This window comes from Oryctolagus cuniculus, chromosome 7 (assembly GCF_051225735.1).
Source record: "Oryctolagus cuniculus isolate XC-2025 breed Fujian yellow rabbit chromosome 7, ASM5122573v1, whole genome shotgun sequence".
In the NCBI taxonomy this organism is placed as follows: Eukaryota; Metazoa; Chordata; class Mammalia; order Lagomorpha; family Leporidae; genus Oryctolagus; species Oryctolagus cuniculus.
This window is the reverse complement of record NC_142873.1, coordinates 159852392-159862743: the sequence shown is the minus strand read 5'-3', so window position 1 is coordinate 159862743 and position 10352 is coordinate 159852392. Positions and strand designations below refer to the sequence as shown.

Genomic DNA, 10352 nt, shown 5'->3' with positions numbered 1-10352 from the left:
GGAGGATGGCTCAAGTGCTTGGGCCTTGTACCCACATGGGAGACCAGGAGAGGCACCTGGCTTCTGGCTTCAGATCAGCGCAGTGCACCCGCCAGAGCACGCCACCACAGCGGCCACTGGGGGGTGAACCAACGGAAAAGGAAGACCTTTCTCTCTGTCCCTCTCTCTCACTGTCCACTCTGCCTGTCAAAAAGAAAGAAAGAAAGAAAGAAAGGAAGGAAGGAAGGAAGAAAGAAAGAAAGAAAGAAAGAAAGAAAGAAAGAAAGAAAGAAAGAAAGAAAGAGATTTCCTTATCCAGAGAATATGTTTGTGATAAAATAAAAAATTAAGTGGTCTATATTTAAAAAAAAAAGTTTATTTCATTTATTTTTCTTTTAAATATGGAACGCTTCACGAATTTGCGTGTCATCCTTGCGCAGAGGCCATGCTAATCTTCTCTGTATCGTTCCAATTTTAGTATATGTGCTGCCGAAGCGAGCACAAAAAAGTTTATTTCATTTATTTGAAAGGCAGAGCACTTGGGCCATCCTCTTTTGCTTTCCCAGGTGCATTAGCAGGGAGCTGGATTGGAAGTGGAGCAGCCAAGACAGAACTGGTGCCCATATGGGATGCTGGCATTGCAGGCTATGACTTTACCTGCTATGCCGCAATACCAACCTCAATATAAACAAATCTTTAAAAAAACCTATTTAGCAAAAGTCACTAAAATGTTTCAAATCAGTTTCTGTTATGTAAAACAAATTCTTTGTCCTATAATGTTTATATGGACTAATTTTTTTAGCATGCTAATTTTTTTTTTTTTTTTAAGATTTGTTTATTTGTTTGGAAGGCAGAGTTACAGAGAGGCAGAGGCAGAGAGATCTTCCACCCGCTGGTTCGCTCCCCAGATGGTTGCTACAGCTGGAGCTGGGCTGATCTGAAGCCAGGAGCCTGAAATTTTTCCAGGTCTCTCACACAGGTGCAAGGGCCCAAGCATTTGGGCCATCCTCCACTGCTTTCCCAGGCCAAAAAGAGAGAGTTGGATCAGAAGTGGAGCAGTGGGGACTCGAACCAGCGCCCATATGGGATGCTGGCAATGCAGGCAGTGGCTTTACTGACTACACAGAGAGCTGACCCCATATATTAACTAATTTTTATACAGAGTAAAATAGACAAATAAATTGAAGTATACAAAGCTGCCAGCACTGTTTTGTTTCGTTTCAGGGATTTATTTATTTAAAAGGCAGAATTACAGAGAGATAGGGAGAGGCAGAGATCTTCCAACCACTGGTTCACTAAATGTGTACAAAGGCCGGGGCTGGGCCAGGCCAAAGGCAGGACCCTGGAACTCCTTCGGGGCCTCCCATGTTGGTGGCAGGGCCCAAGCACTCAGGACCACCCTCTGCTGCTTTCCCAGGTGCGTTAACAGGGAGCTGGATGGGAAGTGGAGCAGCCGGGACTCTACCTGGCACTCCTACAGGCTGCCGGTGCTGCAGATGGAGGCTCAACTTGCAGGGCCAGAACGACGGGCCCCACAGGCAGTGTTTTGATTTTAAATATTTTCTGAGAGCCCGTGGTTAGACTATACACACGTAGCAGAGTGTCACATGTCTGTGGAGAATTCTCCCTGCAGAAGCAGACTCCCATCTCCCCAGGGGTCCTAATGCTGTATCATCAGTGACTCAGGTCCTCTTCCCTGCTCTCCCTGTTCACGTTCCACCATCCCTCGTGGTCCTCTCGCTCAGGGGGGCCCCTCACCTCCTAACACTCCCTGGTGGTAACTCTAGCTCGCTGCCTGCTCGGCATCTGCACCTGTGCAGCCAGATGAGGCTGGCACCGCGCTGACTCATTTCACTTTCAAATTCACGACCACAAACCTCAAGTAGACTCTTAATGCCCCTTGGCGATCACACAACACTCATCCAGATTAATTTCCCTCCTCATTTCCCACCCGGTTATTTCCAGCCTCTCCTTTCTGCTCAGGCCGCAGGGCCGGCGTGTCCTCCCTTGTCCTCACTCTCGGTCGGGGTTCTTTCTGACCTCGCGGCGAGTGCTGTCGCAATCAGCAGACACTGCACAGGCTCCCCGCTCCCCACACCTGCGCTTCCGCCGCTTCCCACAGTCTGGCTGCCTGCCTGCCATCGCAGATGAATCACCTGTGTTCCCATCAAACCCAGCCCCGCTTGTGCTTGATCCCACCCCCTCACTCAGACATTCTGCTATCGCTCTGCTACATCGTCCCCGTCAGAACACAATTAAGATGTTATTTCTTCCTCCCTAAGCCTTCTCTGCCTACACTTAACACATTCACTCTACCCTGTTTCCTTCTGCAGTTAGACTTTTTTTTTAATTCCTTTACTTAATTTGAAAGGCAGAGTTTCAGAGAGGCAGAGACAGAGTGAGAGAGAGAGAGGTCTTCCATCTACTAGTTCAGTCCCCAAATGGCTGCAACGGCAAGAGCTGCGCCTTTGTGAAGCCAGGAACCAGGAGCTTCTTCTGGGTTTACCATATGGGTGCAGAGGCCCAGGGACTTGGGCCATCCTCCGCTGCTTTTCCACGCCATAGCAGGGAGCTGGATCGGAAGTGGAGCAACCAGGACTAGAACTGGCACCCATATGGGAGGCCAGCCCTGCAGGCAGCAGCTTCACCCGCTACGCCATAGCACCAGCCCCTGCAGTAAAACAGTTTTAAAATAATGACACGTTGGCTGGCATGGTGGCTTTGTGGTTTAAGCCGCCGCCTTCAATGCCAATATCCCATATTGGCACTTGTTCGGGTCCCAGCTGCTCCACTTCTGATCCAGCTCCCTGCTGGGAGGGTAGCACAAGGCAGCGCCGGTTCTAGTCCTGGCTGCTCCTCTTCCAATCCAGCTCTCTGCTGTGGCCTGGGAAAGCAGTAGAAGATGGTCCAAGTGTCTGGGCCCCTGCACCCGCATGGGAGACCTGGAAGAAGCTCCTGGCTCCTGACTGTCCTGGCCCAGTCCTGGCCATTGCATTCATTTGGAGAGAGAACCAGTGGATGGAAGAACTCTGTCTCTCCCTCTCTTTCTTTGTTAACTCTGCCTTTCAAATAAATAAAAATCAATCTGAAAACAAAAAAAGCCTCACTGTCTCCAAATCCTTTTTTCCTCCTCTTCTTTTAAATCCACTCCAATTTCACTTTGACCCAAACTCTCCACCAAAACTTTTTCTGTCAGGATCACCCACGAGCTCCGTGTTGCTAATGACAACAGCTAATTCTCAGTTGTCCACATTCTTGATCTTTCAACATTTGCTTGGTCAGGCAGCATTTGCTACAACTGATCACAGCTACTTCCATGGCAACTTGTTTTTTTATTTTTTTTTTACAGATTTGTTTATTTATTTGAAAGTCAGAGTTACACACAGAGAGAAGGAAAGGCAGAGAGAGAGGTCTTCCATCCGCTGGTTCACTCCCCAACTGGCTGCAATGGCCGGAGCGGTGCCTATCTGAAGCCAGGAGCCAGGAGCTTCTTCTGGGTCTCCCACGCAGGTGCAGGGACCCAAGGACTTGGGCCATCCTCTACTGCTTTCCCAGGCCATAGCAGAGAGCTGGATTGGAAGTGGAGCAGCCGGGACTCAAACCGGCGCCCGTATGGAATGCCGGTGCTTCAGGCCAGGGCATCAACCCTCTGCACCACAGCGCCGGCCCCATGGCAGCTTCTTCTAAGCATTTCCTTCTCTTCTCGGGCTGCTTCGGCTCCCGATCTCTTCTCTGCCTACACTCAATCCCCTGTTGATTTCATTCATTCTCCCATTTTTAAAGACCGTCCAGTTGCTAATGTCTTGTTCTGTTTCTTGCTGCTGTCACAGAATACCACAGCCTGGGTAATTAATAAAGAAAAGAAATTTATTTCTCACAGTTCTAGAGGAGGGGAAGTCCAAGACCAGGGGGCTGTCACCTGGCAAAGTCTTCTTTGTGCACCCTCACATGGCAGGGGCGTCCCAGGTCAGCCAGAGCCAGCTTACCAGCCCCAGTCTCTCCTCCCCACCCCATGGTGCAAGCCCCACCTCCAAACGCTAACAACGTGAACTTGCAGATGAGGTTCCCAGTATAAGCACCGTGGGGCACGCATTGTCATAGCAGCTAATGATTCCGATTTGCACCTCCAACCCAGACCTTCCCCTGAATGGAGACGCACACATCTAAATGCCACTCAGTATCAATGTCCTGATATGAAAGTTGATTTTCACACATCCAGAACTAAACACCTGCCTCACCTGAGTTCCTCCCCATCTCAGTCCATGGCACCTCCATCCTGCCTCTCACTGGGACTGAAACCTCCAAGGGCCTCACACCCACATCGGCCACACCTCCAAACTCCACCTCCTCCGCTGTCACTTCACCCCAAGTCTCCGTCACCTCTTACCTAGGTGGATGTAGCAACCTCCTAACTTCTGGTCTCCCTGCTTCTAATCTTGTCCCGCACATGGCTTCTTAACCCTGTCAGCCAGAACCTTTCAAAGAGGAGGTTAAATTATGCCACTCCTCAGCTTAAAACTATTTTTTAAAGGTTTATTTCTTGGGGGCCGGCACTGTGGCATAGTGGGTAAAGCTGCTGCCTGCAGTGCTGGCATCCCATATGGGTGCCAGTTCAAGTCCCTACTGCTCCACTTCCAATCCAGCTCTCTGCCATGGCCTGGGAAAGCAGTGCAAGATGGCCCAAGTCCTTGGGCTCCTGCACCTGCATGGCAAGACCCGGAGGAAGCTCCTAGCTCCTAGCTTTGGATCAGCACATCTCTGGCCATTGTGGCCAACTGGGGAGTAAACCAGCGGATGGAAGATCTCTGTATCTGTCTCTCACACTTCATGCCTCTCTGCCTTTCAAGTAAATACTCAAATAGAATAAATTAAAAATGTAAAGAAAAAAAGAAATACACTGTGACAGAAATGAAGAGCTGCTTTGATGAGCTCGGTAGTAGATCAGGCACAGCCGAGGAATCCAGGTGCTGGAAGATATGCCAGTGAGAACTTCCCAAACTGAAAAAGCAAAGACTGAAAACATAAAGAGAACAAAGAGAATACCCAAGAACCGCGGGGTGATCCCAAGAGGCGTAACTATGTGTAATGGGAATACCAGAAGTAGAAGAAAGAGAGAAAGAACAGAAGACATATTCAAGTCAGTAATGACTGAGAATTTTCCACGATCAATATCAGACACCAAATCACAGATTCAGGAATCTCAGAGACCACCAAGTAGCAGAAATGCAAAACAATCTACAGACAGGGGTCTCATATTCAAACTACAGAAAATCAAAGAGAAAGAAGCCAACCAACCTTACATACATCGAGGAGCAGAAATAAGAATCACATTATGGCGTAGCAAGTAAAGCTGGCATAGCCTATGACACTGGCATCCCATATGGGCAATCAGTTCTCGTCTTGGCTATGTTGCTTCCAATCCAGCTCCCTTCTAATGGCCTGGGAAAAACAGCGGAGGTTAGCCAAAGTGTTAGGGCCCCTGCCCCCGACACTGGAGCGCTGGAAAAAGCATCTGGCCCCTGGCTTCAGCCTGGCTCAGCACTGGCCATCGTGGCCATCTGGGGAGTGAACCAGTAGATGGAAGATCTCCCCCTCTACCAACTCTGACTTTCAAATAAATCATTTTTTTTTTAAGAATTACAGTGGACTCATTGGTCTTTTCTGCAGAAACCATGCAGGCAAGAACAGAGTGGAGTGAAATTTTAAAGTGTAAAATTCCGTATTTAGTGACATTATCCTTCAAAAGAAAAGGAGAGGCGGTGTTTTGGCGCATCAGGTTGTCACCAGTTGAGATACCTGCATCCCATGTGCATACCAAAGTGCTGGTTTGAGTCCCAGCTGACCCACTTCCTGACAGTCTGCCTGCAAAACATCAATTGATGGTCCAAGTGCTTGGGCTCCTGCCACCCACAAAAAAGACAGGAGCCAGCTTTATTTTTTTAAAGATGTATTTATTGATTTGAAAGGCAGAGTTACACAGAGAGAGAAAAAGAGAGGTCTTCCATCCACTAGTTTACTCCCTAGATGGCTGCAACAGCCAGAAGTGCACCAATCTAAAGCCAGGAGCCAGGAGCTTTCTCTGGGTCTTCCACGAGGGTGCAGGGGCCCAAAGACTTGGGCTGTCTTCTACTGCCTTCCCGGGCCATAGCAGAGAGCTGGATCAGAAGTGGAACAGCCGGCCGGTGCCGCAGCTCACTAGGCTAATCCTCCGCCTGCGGCGCTGGCACCCCGGGTTCTAGTCCTGGTTGGGGCGCCGGATTCTGTCCCGGTTGCCCCTCTTCCAGGCCAGCTCTCTGCTGTGGCCCGGGGAGTGCAGTGGAAGATGGCCCAAGTGCTTGGGCCCTGCATCCCATGGGAGACCAGGAGAAGCACCTGGCTCCTGCCTTTGGATCAGCGCAGTGCGGCCATTGGAGGGTGAACCAATGGCAAAGGAAGACCTTTCTCTCTGTCTCTCTCTCACTGTCCACTCTGCCTGTCAAAAAAAAAAAAAAAAAAAAAAAAAAAAAAAAAAGTGGAACAGCCAGGACTCGAAGCAGTGCCTGGATGCCGGCACTGCAGGTGGTGGCTTCACCCTCTACACGACAGCACCTAGGAGCCAGCTTTGTGACTGAGCAGGTTAAACTTCCACCTGCAATGCCAGCATCCCATATGAGCCCTGGTTCAAGTGCCAGCTGCTGCACTTCCAACCCAGCTCCTTGCTGATGTGTCTGGGAAAGCAGCACAAGATGACCACCCACATGGGAGACCGGAGGAGGCTCCTGGCTCCTGGCCTCGGATCAGCCCAGCTCTGGCCACTGCTGCCATCTGGGGAGTGAACCAATGGATGGAAGACCTCTCTCTCTCTCTCTCTCTCTATCTCTAACTCTGCCCTTCAAATAAATAAATAAATCTTTAAAAGAAAGAAAGAAGAGACACTGTGAGTGACTGTGTGTGGGTGCACGACCATGAGCCTTGGATCTGGTCCTTGCACTGCTGGGTTAGGCAGATCCATGGCTCCCATGGGGCAGGGAGCTGGATGGAAGCTGGAATAGCCAGGGAACGACCACCTGTACGGGATGCCGACGTCTCAGGCAGCGGCTTAACCTGCTGCGACACAACGCCAGCCCCTCATTCTGTCCATGACTCAGAAGGGCACAGACCACTGCTCTAAGGACATAGCCAGCCAAGAACAGCCACCTCAGGGGCTTCCCTGTCCACTGGGCATGGACCTTGAAGCCTGGTTGCCCCCCCCCACCCCCGATGCTCCCAGGATGAGTCTGCCCAGCTCCCCCCCAGCCTGAGCAGTGTGGTCCACAGGAAAACAGATGTGCTCCAACAGCTGAGTCATCAGGAAGCCACATGCAGAATGACCTCCGTCTGCGGTAGCCGTCAAATGTCAGGATTGTTGAGGGCCGGAGAGGCAGGGGGAGCCCGCAACACGCATGGAGCTCACTTTTTTTACTCTGGTTTGGCCCAGAATGGCCAAATATTCCCATCAAGGTGAGCATTTCTTTGTGTGTTTTTTTTTCTTTGTGTTTTTTTTTTTTTTCCACCCACAGGCAGAGTGGACAGTGAGAGAGAGAGAGAGAGAGAGAGACAGACAGAAAGGTCTTCCTTTTGCCGTTGGTTCACCCTCCAATGGCCGCCGCAGCCGGCGCACTGCGCTGATCTGAAGCCAGGAGCCAGGTGCTTCTCCTGGTCTCCCATGGGGTGCAGGGCCCAAGCACTTGGGCCATCCTCCACTGCACTCCCTGGCCACAGCAGAGAGCTGGCCTGGAAGAGGGGCAACTGGCAAGGTGAGCATTTAAACCATGGCATTTAAAATTCCAAATATTGTAATACCCGAACATGTAATGAAAGGATCTTGTTGGACTACATTCAAATCTGGTTGAATAAATGAAGATGTTCTATTTGGAAAGAAACAGTAAAATAATAATATTGGGGGGCAGGTGCTTAGCCCAGCCGTTAAGATGCTGCTTGAGGTGACTGCTTCTCATACTGGGTGCCTGGTTCGAGTCCCAGCCCCTCTGCTTCCAGTCCAGCTTCCTACTAATGCGCCCCCTGGGAGGCAAAGCCTGACAGCTCAGAAGCGTGGGCCCTGTGGAGTTTTTGGTCTCTGGTTTCAGCCTGGACCAGCCCCAACTGGACCAACCCCAAATCAGTCATTTGGCTGAATCTTACACTGGCCAAGTGTTGTGGACATCTGGGGGCAGCTAACCAGCAGATGCAGATTCTGTCTCTCTGCCTTTCAAATACATAAACAAATTTTAAAATAGAAAAGATACTATTTAACAAACATAACATTTGGTCTTTTTTCCTCCACTGTCTAACGTTCCACATAATGGCAGCTGGCTAGTGTCGTGGTGCAGCGGGGTAAGCTGCTGCTCCTGACACCTCATATTGCAGTACTGGCTCCACTTCCAGCTTCCTGCTCGAGCACCTGGGAAGGAAGCGGAGGCCCTGCCACCGCGTGGGAGGCCTGGCTCCTGGCTTTGACCGGGTCAGCCCTGGCTGTCAGGCATATGGGGAGTGACCCAGTAGATGAAAGATCACACTCTCTCTGTCTCTTCCTTTATGTCATTCTACCTTTCAGAGAAGTAAATAAATAAATAATAGATCTTTTTTAAAAAATCATGATAATTGGGCCTGGTGTTGTGACATAGCAGATAAGGCTGCCATCTGCAATGCCTGCATCCAGATGGCTCCAGTTCATGTCCCAGCTGCTCCACTTCCAATCCAGTTCCCTGCTAATTTGCCTGGGAAGGCGGTGGAGGATGGCCCGAGTGCTTGGGCCCCTGCACCTGTGTGGGAGATCCAGGTGAAGCTCCTGGCTCCTGGGTGCAGCTATTCTGGTGAGTGAACCAGAAGGTGGAAGATCTCTCTCTCTCTCTTCCTCTGTCTCTCTGTCTCTCTGTCTCTCTGTCTCTTCTCCTCCTCTTTATAACTCCGCCTTTCAAATAAATAATCACAGGCCAGCGCCATGGCTCACTAGGCTAATCCTCCGCCTGCAGCGCTGGCACCCCGGGTTCTAGTCCCAGTCGGGGCACTGGATTCTGTCCTGGTTGCTCCTCTTCCAGGCCAGCTCTCTGCTGTGGCCCAGGAGTGCAGTGGAGGATGGCCCAAGTGCTTGGGCCCTGCACCCCATGGGAGACCAGGATAAGTACCTGGCTCCTGCCATCGGATCAGCGCAGCGCACCGGCTGTGGCGGCCGTTGGAGGGTGAACCAACAGCAAAAGGAAGACCTTTCTCTCTGTCTCTCTCTCACTGTCCACTCTGCCTGTCAAAAAAAAACAATCAAATAAATAATCACACTGAGCAAGTTTTCCGGTTTCCAGTTATTTGTCCTTGTGTGTTCCATTTTATCAGCTGCGATTTCCAAAACCTCACTATTTTTGGAGTATTCTGAGTGAAAATTTAGATGAGACCGATTTCTCATCTACATGTCAAAAACACATGCATTAAAACAATTTTTTGAAATATTTTATTTATTTATTTGAGCGGTAGAATTACAGAGAAATGAAGAGACAGAGAGAGATCTTCCGTCCATTGGTTCACTGCCCAAGTGGCCACAATGGCCAGAGCTGGGCCAATCTGAAGTCAGGAACCAGGAGCTTCTTCCGGGTGTCCCATGTGGGTGCAGGAGCCCAAGCACTTGGGCCATCTTCCACTGCTTTCCCAGGCCATAGCAGAGAGCTGGATTGGAAGTGGAGCAGCCGCAACTAGAACTGACACCCATATGTGATGCCGGCACCGCAAGTGGAGGCTTAGCCTACTATACCACAGCGCTGGCCCCCTAAAGCAGTTTTTAAAAACAACTTCCATTGAACAGAGGTGTGGAATAGCTCACCACTTACTGTCCTGGCACGATGGGAAGGTGTCGTGGCCTTTTCTAGAACGCGAGGTTTCTCCCTCACCTTCACACTCACCAACGCGAAAGCTGCCAACAACCACCAAAGCTCCTTCCCCTGCGTGGGACCTCACCGCTCACCCCTCGCGTCCCTGCTGACGCATTCCATGTGTGCCCTGCAGCACCAAGGAGTGCTGCATTCTGGGGCTTTATCTGGCAAAATATCACAGTTTAATTAAATTCCTTTGGACTGCGTCCAAAACAGCCTCTCCAGGCTGTCCCAGAGTTATATAGGATTTCTGGCCAATGCCAAGGCTGCGAGCTGTACTTGCACTCTGCTCCCCTACATTTCACAGTCCATTATTTAACAGGGCTCACCTAAAAGGTGAAAGTCTTTATGGGGTCATTTGGCTGATTCTTACACTGGCTAATTGAGAAATAATTTCACAAGTATCTCCACATCCCCACTATTTGTCTACAAAGATCTGACTCAGGTACGGGATCTGTGGATTGTCAACACTTCACCACGTTAACCAGATGCCCTTCA

General features: G+C 50.2%; 1 non-coding gene across 1 annotated transcript; it reads right to left on the bottom strand.

The window, feature by feature from the left end:
* Positions 1-374: 374 nt before the first annotated feature.
* Positions 375-481, bottom strand: LOC127493782 (U6 spliceosomal RNA). The gene has a single exon (XR_007924326.1). It is a non-coding gene; the product is annotated as a U6 spliceosomal RNA (small nuclear RNA).
* Positions 482-10352: the final 9871 nt, after the last annotated feature.